At 39.6% G+C, this 13,199-nt stretch overlaps 1 pseudogene; it reads left to right on the top strand.

Annotated features, from left to right (window-relative positions):
- The first annotated feature begins 11,845 nt into the window (after window positions 1-11,845).
- On the top strand, window positions 11,846-11,964 carry LOC112476494 (annotated as a pseudogene).
- Window positions 11,965-13,199: the final 1,235 nt, after the last annotated feature.

Raw genomic sequence — 13,199 nt, 5'->3', positions numbered from 1 at the left:
TGATAAATGAATACATTAGTTTATTAAGAGTTTTATAGTATTCGGGTAAGATTTTTAAATGATGAAAAATATCTGACAGGAAAATAAACATACCAAACGTCCTCTCCAATTACCAGAATTTCTGGTTAGGGCATCTCCATTTGGAATATCTATAATATCCATATTTGACAACTATTTCTTCACTCATGACTGTGACTATGGCCTTTATCTGCCATATCTGAGGGGTTCGATGAATAACAATGCCTCACATTTATAGTGTGCTTTATGGTTTTCAAAGTCCTTCCATGTAGCCTGTCTTTACTTGAGGAAGTGCTACAGCCAAGCACTCTGGGGTTTTCCATGCTAGGGTCTCTCCCGGAACACACCTGGATCAGGGAGTGGGGCAGAGATCATGGGGCAGGCTCAGGTTGCCCCACCTCTTGCATTATTAGATTTTCCCGAGGGAGGCAGTATTCAGTGTTCACTGCTGCTCCCTCTAAAATACCTTCAGGAAAGTGGAGACCTGTGTGCAGTGAGCTCACTCGGGTTGCCAGCGTCCTGTGACTCTGCCCTGCATCTGTTCTCTTTGGGCTGCCTTTTACCTCTTAGCTGCCTTATGCCAAGTGTCCCTTTCACCTTCCTATCCTTTCCAAAGCCTTTCTGTGCTTTTCTGCCCCACAGATTTTCATCCAAAGACCCTCCTGCGTCTTATCCCACCACCTTACTTTTGCTTGCAAGATTTGGGTTTTATGTGTCTGAATGACCTTTTCCAGTATTTTAATCACATCTCCAGGCCCACCTTCTCTCTGACTCCTCCCACCTCTCCGTCAAGTGCAGACTTCCTGCTTCTAGCCCAGCTTCTCCCTTCTGCCCTCGGGGCCCCTCTACCTTGTCCTACTTCGCTCCATACCTCCCTTATTCCTCCCCCATTTCTCTCCATCAAGCCTTTAGATCTTCCAGCTAGTACCTGCCTCTGCCTGTTTCACAGGCTCACGCCAGCTCAGCAGGTGTGTTTATAGCCGTCACACGTTGAAGTCCACATGCTTTGTACCCTGTAGAAAAATGGAATTAGAGCACCCCCAAGTTTAGGGACCTTTCTGACTCAGTTTTTACTTTCTATTCCCCTATATTTTTGACTTTTTAAGGCTCTTAAGCCATTTAATAAGAGCTGAAGTACTTTGTTTCTTCATTTCACTTAGCTATGATATCCTATGTTGGATAAGAGATAAAGGAATATCTCAGTGATTATTATCATTTTTTTTTAAAGATTTGGACAACAAATCTTGAAAAAGCATTTCATAGATTTTCGTAATAGCGTCACTAAAAGGCTTTAAAACCTAATTACTAACTCGGAAGTAGAATAGTTTATTTAATTTCATCCTCATTACCTTAATTTTTTTCGCCTTTGCTTAAATAAATGTTGGTTAAATAAATACAACGGTAACTTGAACTAATATTTTTTCTCATTTGTGTGGCTTTACTTCTTTCCATGAAAATTTTATAAGCTCACAGGACACATTTATGCCAAGCAAGGCTTCTTTAGCTAAGACCTAACATTGTTGGTTTCCCCTGTAAGTTTGTGGCCTATCAGTAGAGTCAGTGGGAGAAAAAAAAATATTAAACCGAGGAGTCCTATTGCCAAAATGTATCCTATTGACTCATTTTATACAAACTTGGGTTGGTCTTTTTACAAAATACTTCAAAAGTAGATCCAACGCTTATTATGCAATATTCCGAATGCTCCAGGCCTTTTGGAAGAAGGAGCTTTAAAACAGAAAAAGAAGAATGGTTTTTATGTAAGAATTCTCTTTCTTTGATGGATCTACGTTTTATTTGAGTGCAGAGGCTATTGAAGTTGTTTCAGTCCATTGTCAAACCATACGTCAGGACACCTTCCACCTCACTTGGTGACTTGTGGTTTTCCCCGCCTGAGCAGGATGGGGAAAGGAGAATGAGAAGTTTGTAGTTCTGGCTGGAGTATGGGGACATTTACATACCCGTCGTTTCCCATGATAGTGGTATCGTTGAGACACACTCAACAACCCAAGAGGCAGTGTGTCTCCCAGCCACTCCTAAAAGCTTCTCTCTGAACCCCAGAGTTGACAAAGGTCTACATGTGGTTATTTACAGCGTGCACCGGCACCCCTGTATTAACACTATGATTTCTTTCATGAGAAGGTTGAAAGGCCAGGTGTAGAGTATGGAGATGCTGCAGGCTGCCAGGCTGTGGTTTGCAGAGAACTTTTCAAAGACATAGATAATTCATACACGCCGAGAGGTGACTTTAGCAGTTCTATCTGAAAGTTCTGCTGAACGTAATTTTTCTATAACGTTTTAACAGTTCTTACAATTAAAATATTCTAAAGGCATAAGCAGCCTATATCTCATTATGTGTCTCAGGCAGATACCACTACTATTTCGAGGAAGAAGGTGAGAATCCAGGAACCTTTGTGAGTCGCTTCATATTTGCTGAAAATTTAGATGGTCTGGTTTCTGTGCAAGGAATCCATGGCAGTCTAGACACAGCTCCAAAAACAAATCTGCTTCCCCTGTGTGGCCTCCCCAACACCCACTCCGCCCCGCCTTGGGTTCTCCTCCCTTTTGCTGCTTCTCTTGTGGTCCAAGCCATGACTCATGTCTTAGTTCAAATCCCATCACTTTTGGGCAGCCCTTTTTCTGACCATATGAGTGGTCTCTCCCTGGCCTTGCATGAATTCCTGTGACACTTATTTGATGTTTATTAATTGTATTTCATTATTAGTTTTGATTTTCATTTATGCATTTTTATTTTTTTTTGTCATCCCACCAAATTATAAGCTCTTCCATCATACCCACTGGGCCCTATGCTGAGTACGTAGCTGTTGGCTCATTGGTAGCTGGTCATCGGTCTGAGGCTTAGAATTTTTCTCTGTGAAGAATTAGCTTCCATTTAAAACCCTCTTTAACCAAATGAGGAAGTGTCATCTGGGATGAGAAAAGTCAATGAGAATTTTTTAATTCCTTTCTTGGCCGAGGTTAAAGCATCTAATCTTTCTTACTCAGATAATTTACTAAACAAACATTTGCCTTTGTTGATGACACGTTGTGTCATCTCTGTGCCTGGCGCTGGAGAGATGCTGGAGATACAGATAAAAAAGGCCTGGCCCTCGTCTTTGTGGAATTTTCAGACAAAAGTGGGAATTGACATGTAAACACATGATATGTGGTGAACAGACAAAGGTGCTTTGGGAGTAGAAGGAAGGAAGAAAGCAGCCAACTCTATCTAAAGGTGGGCTGACTGCACTTTTCTGGGACAGTCCTGGTCTATGTTTATTGTTCAACATAGTTATTAATAGCACCCCCTTTGCCCTCAAAAGCCCCCAGGTTGGACAATAAGTTACATGGTTCCCCAACATAAGTCATAGAAGGCTTCGCAAAGAAGGAGGTGTTTGGGATGATACTCAAAAGCGACACAAGCATCCTATAAGATATTGCTGACATTTCCAAAAATATTGGGGAACTAACATTGGTCTGCTAATGTTATTTTTCTCATTTTACTGTGGATTCATAGACTGATTTACGGATGAACATTTAGGGACAAAGGACGGACAGAAGATCAAGTAGAGCATTTCAGGCAGAAGACACGATGACGTGGAGACATCTGGATATAGGCCATTGCGCCTGGAGTTTCCACATGTGGAGCATGATGGGGGAGAAGACTGATGAACTGATGCATGGCCTCGTTGTAAAGGGTTTGGACTTACTGCCCAAAATAAAACAGGGAGAGGAACTGAAAGATTGTGAGCAGAGGAGAGACATAATTTGCGTGATAGAGAGTTCTTTTATAAGTGTGGGCAAGAGACTGGAAAGGAATAGAAACCGGAGTCAGAGTAAGTGAACTCATGTACTAACTTCGTAAGAGATGATGAGAACTGATGCCCGAAAATGGAGGAAAAGGACACATAGGAGAGGTACTTAGGAAGCAAAATTTGAAGGACTCGGTGACAAATTGGGAATGGAGTGTGACGAAGGGACCAGAGTAAAGGACAACTGCAAAATTTCTGGATGGGGCATACTGTCTTTTGCTGAGATGGAGGAATCCAGGCATTGGGAGGAGGGATAATTAACTCAGTTTGGAGTATGTTGAATTTTAGGTGCTTATATTCTGTTAGCTGGAAGTAAACTGGAATTCTGTTTTGGAACAGAATTCTGAGGCAGAATTATGAGTCTGATTTCAGTTCAGTCATCATTTTCTTAGGGAACCATTTCCCAATCTCCATGACGAGGTTCCATCCCGATAAACCATCATAAGCTGAAAATATTGTAAATCGAAAGTGCATCTAGTCCACCTAGCCTACGGATGCCATAGCTTAGCCTGGCCCACCTTCTAGTACTCAGAACACTGCCATTATCAAGACTTAATGCCCATCTCAAGTGCAGGAGCATCTGTAATTGCTTTCCTCTTCTCATCAGAAACAGGAAACACAGATAGGGGTTTTGCAGACCTGATGGGATGTGAAAATGCAAAACACAATATCCAAACAACGCTGGTAACAGCGGCTGTAGAGTATCGGGTCCTCCGCCCTTGCGATCCTGAGGCTGCCTGGCGCTGTCCAGCATCACGAAGGATGATCGCAGGGCATATCGCTAGCCCCGGAAAAGATCAAATTCAAAATCAAAGTAAGGTTTCTACTGAATGCGTATCGCTTTCTCACCATCGTAAAGTCAAAAAATCTTAAGGTGGGGACCGTCTTATATCTGTTTTTGATCCTCTTGTATCTCCAGGACACCCACCACACAATTGGGGCCCAGCACATGTTTGTGGAATGAATGAACAAAGTATGAATGGAAGAGAGGTTTTGTAAATGTGGTAGCTGAAGCTCCCTGGTCTGGCATGAGATTGTCCAGGAAGAGTAAGTGGAAGAAGAAAACAGAACAGTGAGTGCCAGAGAACACCAGCCTTTCGGGGCTGTGCGTGAAGGAGGGTGCTGGAGGAGACAGAGGTGTGAACGGGCTCCCACAGAGGCGGGGGAGCCAGGCGGGCGAAGCGTCAGCGGGAAAAGAGGTGGATGAAGAATCGGCCTGTGGTCAGAATTGTCGCATGAAGAAGTAAAATAGTATTCAAGAGGCTTTCTCAGAATTTCTAATTCGGTTATTAAATAGAAGTGGAATTATTTACCTTTGGAGAGTATTGAGATATGGGTACTTAGCATTGCAATATTATATTAGTTTGTGGTGCATGCAAAGTTTGATTATTTTTTTAATCACTTTGTTAATTTTATATATTGGGATTCTGAGGTTTGCCTTATATCATTTATGCCAGCACCCATTAAAGTAAAAATTTGAGGCCATGTTTTGGGAGGATGACGAAATTGCACAACGTTTAACTATTATGAACGTATGTGTGTGCATATTGATTTACAAGGGGGTTAAAACACTTGAGTGTTTACATTCCACCAGATGAGGAGCCATCAACAGTAAAGACACATTAAGTTACAACATTGTAACAAAGGGAGGCTAATTGTCGGATTCCAGAAGCCAGGCTGTCACAATGTCCTTAAAGGTTTGTAGTTTCAATGGAGACTCTTACTGCAGAGTAAGATCGTTACTTGTTTTTAGTCTCCATTGAGACTCAGGGTGGAGGTGGAGGCTTCCCATGTTGCATTGGAAAGAACGTGGCTTTTGGATTCAGCGGATTTCCCAGTCCCACCACCTCCTAACTCTAGCTTCCTCTTCCCCGGAATAACTACGGTGACAATTGACAGTAGTAATAACAAATGCTAACACGTGTTGAGTGCTTACCCTGTCCCCGGGTACATGCATTTTCTATAGTGTTTGCAACAACTCTGTGAAGAACCTACTCCTATTACTTGTACTTTATAGATAAGGAAGAACTGAGGCTCAGGGTGTTAGGACCTTGACCAAGGTCTTGTAGCCGATAAGTGGTGCTGAGATTGGAGTCCAGGTTCTGGGATTCACCTCCTGGGGAACTGTGTTTTCTCCATAGGTCCCTCGTCTTTCCATCACACACACACATTCCCGTCCCCTCACCTACTGGTTCTTTTTTGAAGCAAATCACAGAACATTATGTCATCTTGTCTGTACAAACTAGATTATATTTTCGATGATAAGGACTTTATTTTTCTCTTAACATAACCACAATATCATTATCATGCCTAAAATTTTTTAACAATAATTCCTTAATATGAAATATTCAGCCAGAAAGAAGATTTTCCTGATTGGCTCATAATTTTTTAAATGAGAAATTTGTCCAATTTAGGATTCAAACAGTTTGTATAGCTGACAGACATAACTGTCTTTATAGGCTTCCTTTTTGTCTTTTCCCCCCTTTTTTCTTCCCTGGCACTTTATTTGTTGAGCAAACAGATTTGTCCTGTACAATCCCCTGCATTCTCTAGCTTGCTGATTGCATCTTCTTTCTTGGTGTTTGTCACTATAGTCTTCACCTGTGTTTCCTGGATGCTGGTAGTTTGATCTAGACAGGTGGTTCAGTCAGAGTTTGACAAGATCACATTATGGAAAGTGTTATGTACTTGCTAGGACATCACATCAGGAGGCACACATGCCTTCTCGTTTCTTCTTTCGCGAGGTTAAGACTGATCAGTGGATTTAGGTGTTGTCAGCCAGAACTTTTTCATTATAAAGTCTCCCCAGGCCCTTCAGAAACCACTGATGGTCGTTGCTTAGAAATATTATTGCAGTAAGGGTTGTAAAATAATGATATTCTGTCACCCCTTCAGTATGTTAGCCGGAGTTTTTCTATCAAAAAGAAATTAACCACATCAATTAAATTTGGTTACCTCAGGGTATAGCTTATAAAGGAAAATTAATGCTCGGCTTTATTCCCGCTATTTTAAATAACATTCAGAATAATGAGTTGATTTTCTAGCATCTTCCAAAGACCAGTGAGGGTTTTTGTTTTGTTTTGTTTTAAGTATCATTATGAATGCATTGATTTTAACACAATTATGTGTTTCAGTCCCTTATAGTTATTTCTTTTGAAGCTCAATTTTAATTTCTCTTTGGCACATGGAGACTCTTTAAATTAGCTTCCGAATCTTTTTGACATGACTCTCATGGTTTTTGATGACTTTATTTTCTGGTGTAATAAGATATTTCAGACTTACACTTTTCCTGCCACAGATCTTTTTAGTGGTAAATGGTACTTAGAGACCACAGTCCAGGTGTTAGGGGATCTTATTGCCTCTGGGCTAGTCATTGTTTCTAGGTCTCTTCAAATGGACAAAGTTAGGAAAGTAAATATGTGCATATGTCTGGCTATTGATATCCATAATGTGTGTGTGTGTGTGTGTGTGTGTGTGTGTGTGTGTAGGCATGTTTGTATGTATACATATGTATATATGACATGTGTTATATATGCATATTGTTTTAATTTAATGTAAGCAAATATGTCTTTCTTTCCTTTTAGAGAAGTAGTCCGGCACCTTGCGTTTTGCATTTAATGCTGTATTTCAGAGATCACTCTGGAGCCATTTTTAAAGATTTTTTTTATTGTGTTTTACAGCTGCAGAGACTCTATTATGTGAATCTCCCAAACTTTGTTCATTCAAATATGTGGTGGTTCCAGTCTTGCTTTTTACATTGTAGTGGGAACGATGTGTTTTTGTTGATAGGGGGGTTTATTTCCAAATCAAAAATAAAGCCTGCACTGAAACATTATAGTTCCTTAACTAGACGGACAGCTGAATGAACAGTGCTGCAGTGAACAGCCTTGTGAATATTTAAGTTTGCATTCTTTCCAGACAGAGTCCTAGAAGTGGGATTGCTGAGTCTAAGGATAAATACATTTGCAGTTTTGCTAGATATCACCCAAGTCCCTTCTGTGGGTGCTCTACAACTTTGCATTCCCACCGGAGGAGTATGAGAATACCTTCTTACCCTATCCCACCAGTAGGTGTGTGGTAAAAAACCTTTGGGTCTTTGCCATCTAAATGGTGAGAAATGATACTGTAATATAATTTTAATTTGCACCTCTTTTATTGTGACCTAGCTTGAGTTCCCTTCCATATGTTTAGGGAGCATTTCTTTTCTTTTTCTGTGAGCTGTCTCATCATACCTTTTGCTCAAGGTTAAACGGTTTTAGATCTTTTTTCCCTTTAGATGATGAAGATTCTTATATATTAGGGACATTATATATTAGGGATATTATCCCTAATATATGGAAAAAGTTTCCCCAGTTTATCATTTGTCTTTTTTTCCTGTAATTGTTGTTTTAATATAATTTTTTTCTTGGAAGTAGTCATTTTTATCAGTGTTTTTCTCTATTGCCTCTTGGTTTTTGAATGATGATATGGAAAAAATCTCCTTCCAGACTATAGAGCAGCACTATCTAATAGAAACATAACACAAACTGTATAAATTTTCAGTATCCACGTTTAAAAAAAGTAAAAAGAAACAGGTGAAATTAATTTAATAAGATATTTAATCCAATGTGTAAAACACATTTTCATAAGTAATCAGTATTTTAAAATTATTGATATTTTACATTTTTATTTTTAAAGAATTGATGTGTTTTGTATGGTAGCCTGTGTCAGTTTGGTCACTAACTTTTCATCATAAATACTTGATCTGTATTTAGACTTCATAAAATTTACAGTTGAAAAAGTAAATTCACATAACCAAGGTATCCCAGGTGTACATAAAAGTTTTCCAATAACCGAGTTGAGTATCAGTTTTTCAATTTCAATTTAAATTAATTAAAAATAATTTAAAACTGTAAATTTAGTTCCTCAGTCACAGTAGCCACATGCAAGTGCCTAGTGGCCACATGTGGATAATGACTACTATTTTGGACCACACATTTATAGAACGAGTCACTCATATTTTCTTGTAGTATTTTTGTGGTTTGATTATTAACTTTTAAATCTGTGACCCATTTGGAATTTATCTTGGTGTATTGCTATGGGGAATGGATCCAATTTTCTCTTTTTCCACATGGCTATCTGGATATCACAAACCACTTATTAAAAAGTCCATCTTCTCCCTACTGATTTGAGATACGCCCTTAGCATAGACCTAATTTGCACAAGTAATTAATTGGCTGTATTTCTGCATTTTCTATTCTATTCTATTGGTTTGTCCTTGTATGTTCCAAGACCCTACTATTTTAATCACAGAGGCAGTGTAATATGTTTTAACATTAAACTCATAATGAAAAACCATTTAGTACCTACCAGATAGGTAAATGTCTGTCAACATCTAGCATTGAGCAAAGGTATGGAGCAGAGGCAATATGCATTTGATGCTGGTGACAGTATCAGTTGATATAATGATCTGGGGAAGAAGTTTGGAATACCTTGTAAAATGGTCTTCTGGTTCCCTAGCCTTCAAAGGTAGCAAAGCGAGAAACCAGAGAGGATCGCAAGCCTGGAGCGGGAGAAGTTTTGTCTAATAACTTCAGTTGGCCATTCTGATATTATCATTTTCTATACAAGTTGGGTTGTGACAAAGGTTGGGGGGCATTGCCTTAGAGAAACTCTTACACATGTGCAAGAATACGCATAGCAATGCTGCTCATAATAGCAAAACACTGGAAACAACCTCTATGTCCATCAACAATATATTGAATTTAAAAATTGTGGCTCATTTATAACAAACAGTAGTGAGTAGCCTACAACTGTGTATACCAACAGGGATGAATCTCACAAGCGTACTGTTGAGTGGAAACGCAAGGCAGAAGAATAATACAGTTTGGTTCCATTTATGTGAAATTAAAAAAAAAAAACGCTAAACTAAAGCAATGTCTTCTTTAAGGATTGAGTCATACATGAGAGGACTGTCAAGAAAAGCAGAACTATGTAACATGACGCGCAGAAAGATAGTTGTTACTTCTGGGGCGAAGGATAGGGTGTAGTTAGGATGGGCAACACGTGGGATTTCAAAGATGCTGCTGATGTTCCGTAGGTGAGTACGCAGACATTCATTTTGGTTCTGTACATTGAATTGTACGTATGTTACATGATTATTTCATAACAGAAGAGAAGCAGACAACAGCAGCAAAAGTCCAGATTCGGGAACAGGCTAACTAAAATTCGTCATTAAATTTACACGTGAGAAGATTTCTGTTAGATGTGAAACATTTGGTTCTTTTCATTTCTTATTTAATGACAGTGACTTTTTATTTGGTTGTATGAGTGATTGAAAACAAAGATTTGCTCTTCGTGGCTGGTCAGATGGCCAGAATTGTTATTTTGTAGTTTACATGCACAAGTGACACATCACCAGGTACAACTACAGATAGAGTCATGGGTTCTTCAGGACTTAAGTAATTTTTTGTACCATTTACGCAAAACATCATCATGGCCAATTTTTAACTTTATTCAGAGAGATTTTTGAAGGGACACCATCATAAATAGCAAACATTTATCAAGCATATGCTATGCGACAGATGCAGCGTGTACATTAATTCATTTAATCTAGATAATAGCCCCATGAAGAATTAGATATGCTTTCCACGTCACCGATGAATAATCTGATACTCAGAGAGGTCAAGCCACACAGGAAGTACATGACGTGAAAAGGCCAACTCATGAAATACATGATGAGATTTTCACGAAGGTTTGTCTGGCCCCAAATGCCATGTTCCCAACTTGTATTCCAGATTATCTTTTAAGAACTTCATGTACTCATCTCTCCCTTTGCTCAATGGAGGCCTATCCCCCCAAAAAAGTCAGTATTTCTACACTTAAAATTTCAGAGAAGGAAATCCCGGAATCTCTTGTGGCAGTTCTTCACAAGATCTGTGTGAGTTTGTAACATCGGTTTGAAGTTTGCCTCTCTTTAATAGCATTAAGCAGGTGCCTTCCACCCTCCGCGTGATATGAATGCCCTTTCATAGACGTGGTGGTCTTAATGAATTTACTGACAGGGCAGTGGGAGACCTGCTGGGATTTCTGTTTGTTTTCGGATTTGAAGACTTCCCTAGTTTTCCATCCTCAAGATTAGCCTAAACTCCCCAATACCTCTCTTGCATATGCCTGTGCAAAAACTTTGCAGCCCATTTTCCCTTCTGGCATTAAGATTATATGTATCTATTTCTACAACATGTCAAAATTTTAAAACCTTTTTTTTTTCTTGGTTTCGAGGATTACCTTATATACCCCAAATTGTGATACCAGCAAATGAAACTTATTTTATCTTTTATCTGAGTCATTACTTGGCATGTTATTATCAGACCCAGCACTAATAATTATTATGATGCTTTGACGTTGCATCGTGTTTACATCTTCAAAATTCCACCATTTCTGCTACCCCTTCAGGAGAAAACACAGCTGATGAAGGAGCTAGGGTGGGAAGGAGCATTCAGATGAGCATTTGGTTGCTAGGGAACCTAGCTCACTCAGGAATTGTGACTTCCCAAAGTTATGTGGAGATTATGGCAGAGCTTCTTGGAATCTCTGAGAGCACACTCTTTAGATTAGTATGCTCTCGGCTCTGGAGCTGAGTGAAGCTCAGAGAGCCCCTCAGCCTCTTTCACTGGGGGTTATCACACTTGCTGTTTCAAGGGCATGTACGTGGCAAAAAAAAAAAAACTAATCAAAATGAGAAGGTCAATGTAAAAATGAAGGTGAATCCCCAGTTCATCTCGTGATCTGTGGACGTATAGGTGCCTTTCTGAGTCCTGAGAGGGTAGTTTTTATAATGATACGGAGGCCATCTTTATATCTTCCTTCTATTTTCATTATATTTGAGTCTCTACCAAGTTTGCTTTATGTTCTAACGTCAAAAAAAACCCCCACAACTTTCCCTTTCTATAATCTCAGGTGAGAGTTTTCTGATGCTGATATGAAGAGAAAATCCCTCGCAGGTGTTTTTGACTTTTCATTTTTTAGAAAATTCTGATATTGTCTAAGGCCATGTTACCCTGAACAAGCCCGATCTCATCTGATCTCAGAAGCTAAGCAGGGTCGGGCCCAGTTAGTACTTGGATGGGAGACCACCTAGGAAGACCAGGTGCTGCAGGCGTAAAAAATAAAAAAAGATAAGGGATTGTAAGCTAACAAGGTCCTTGCAATCTGTGAGGTCCACCAAGGGTTGCCTCGCCTAAAAAATTATAATATCTAAAACTAACCAAGTTAAAAAGGAACCAATTAGAATGAAATAAACTCCCACAATTAGCAAGGAAGTATAAGGAGTATATCTAGGATTGAATGCATGTGTGATTCATGTTGGTTTTCTACTTGGTTATATTCTATAGTGACAAATTTGGGGGCTTTCCTTTGGATCTTAGATGTTCTCAGTTACGAAAGTAAGATTAGAGTGAGGGGAAAGGAGTAACGTACCCGGAAGAAAAGAAAAACACTCGTTTATGATCGAGCGTTGGTCTTTAGAAAGTAAAATTTATGTTAGAACTCGTGGTAGGTTAAGGGACACAGAGGATCAGAAATATGGAGAAATTCAGCACCAGTTAGCAATGCCTGTGTTCTCCGCACGACCTGGAGACAACCTTATAATTTACAGACACGCGTTCAGACTGTTTTCCGATTGCTCCTTTGAGGACTCTTCAGGAAGGACTTGAGTCTCACTCCATCTGTCACATTGTGTTTTAACGGGCCAGCTGCATGTGTGTGAGAGTAAGGGGAACTCGTAGAGATGGAGGCTTGAATTTGGATGTGCTCATGAGATTAAGTGGGTTTGTCCTTTCCACACCGCCCCCGACCCCTATTTCTCTATGGAATTGAGTCTTTGATGTGGAACTAACTGTAACTATAACATTTTACATGTCTAAAATGAATGGGAAAAAAATGAGTAGATACCTAAACGGTATTTCTCATAATTGAACGAATATACAACTACGTTTGGTAACATTTAATGTGAAAAACTCAGAAAAATCTCTCAGGTAAAATTTTCTTTCTAAGCTGAACAAAACTTGCCCCAAGGATTGTATCCTGTGCTCTGCCACCTGCACTCAGTGCAGTGTAGGCATCTATTAAACAAATGCTCACACCATGCTTCAGAAATCCACAAACGCCACTTCCCTCCGAAGCAAATAGAATATGTCATCTCGGGTTATTTTGATAGCTCAAATAAATCTCTTACCTGCTTACTTTTGAAGCATCATTCCTTTTTTGGGTGGAGTGGGAAGGAGGGACTGGACCATTTAAAGAGGTGTACCAGGTCCCTAGCAAACATTCATGGCCATTGGGATGCCAAACAAACATTATATTTGATACGATGAGTTGCGTTTTTTAATCAGGTGT

The sequence above is a fragment of the Pteropus alecto genome, unplaced genomic scaffold, assembly GCF_000325575.1.
Source record: "Pteropus alecto unplaced genomic scaffold, ASM32557v1 scaffold101, whole genome shotgun sequence".
Taxonomy (NCBI): domain Eukaryota; kingdom Metazoa; phylum Chordata; class Mammalia; order Chiroptera; family Pteropodidae; genus Pteropus; species Pteropus alecto.
Note: the sequence above shows the minus strand (reverse complement) of the source record. Positions and strands in the feature narration are given on the sequence as shown.